General features: G+C 67.3%; 1 long non-coding RNA gene across 1 annotated transcript in view; it reads right to left on the bottom strand.

The window, feature by feature from the left end:
* The window catches only part of LOC104854286, a 7,787-nt gene extending 6,879 nt beyond the window's left edge, over positions 1-908 (bottom strand). The window contains exon 1 of the long non-coding RNA XR_004518122.1: positions 8-908. This is a non-coding gene — a long non-coding RNA (uncharacterized LOC104854286). The remainder of the gene's footprint in view (positions 1-7) is intronic.
* Between the last annotated feature and the right edge of the window lie 36 nt (positions 909-944).

Genomic DNA, 944 nt, shown 5'->3' on the forward strand with positions numbered 1-944 from the left:
CTGCTACCTGCGTCTGGTCAGCGCCGAGGTGAGTTGCGACGGCGGCAGGGCTGGTTCTCTGCGTTCACCGCCCCCACCCCTACGCTTGGCCGCCCCCTCCTCTCCTGAGGTGAACTTTGGACTCCTGCAGCTCGTGAGCCGGGCGCCGGGCGCGGGATGACCCCGAGGGCTGGGAGGCGAGGTCCGGAGGTGCCAGACTCTTAAGGGGGAAGGGGCAGCGGCGGCTTTCTTCGCCAAGGGGCGAACCTAGATCCCGGAGCTTTCTAGCATCTGGGGAGGGTGTGTGTGTGCGTGTGTGTGTTTGTGTGTGTGTGGCCCTGCCCCCTCCCAAAGGAACCCGAGAATTCTCTCCTCCGGGTGGGGAAGACGAGGTAGGGTGGTGCCCAGGGAGAAGGCAGAGAGTCCTCCCAAACCCAGGTCGGTTCCAAGGTGGCCTTCGCGGTTGTCCAGGACCCAGCCTGTCCCGGAGGTGTGAGCTCGCGCACCCGTGACATCCAAGCCGACCTTTGGCCAGGGCTCGGGTCCCGCCCTGGCTTCTGCTCTGGTTTGGGGTGGGCATTTCGGGCCGCGCAGGGCATGACCGATACTCGAGTACGCCCCAGGAGCAGCTTGTGGCCTGGGCGCAGAGAGAGGTAGGCAGGCGCGGGTGGGCTTCGGGCGCCTAGGGGTGACAGGAGGACCGGGGCTCTTTATAAATCCGGCCGTCAGGGCGGAGTGCGCCTGAGGCCCGCCATACCTGCGCCCGCGCCCCGCGAGAGGAAGCACCCCTCTCTCCCCCTCATTCAGGGTGCGGAGGGAGCGCGCCGCCTGCCAAAACCTAGCTGACAGCGAGGTGGGGCGCGGGGACGTCTGCGGAGCGATCGGGTCGGAACGCTGCCGCCACCACTCCGGGCCTCACGTAGCAGTGAGTTGGCAAGTCTACCCGGAATCCAGGTGGGAAGGGG

This window comes from Fukomys damarensis, unplaced genomic scaffold (genome assembly GCF_012274545.1).
Source record: "Fukomys damarensis isolate Sample0158 unplaced genomic scaffold, DMR_v1.0_HiC HiC_scaffold_19, whole genome shotgun sequence".
In the NCBI taxonomy this organism is placed as follows: Eukaryota; Metazoa; Chordata; class Mammalia; order Rodentia; family Bathyergidae; genus Fukomys; species Fukomys damarensis.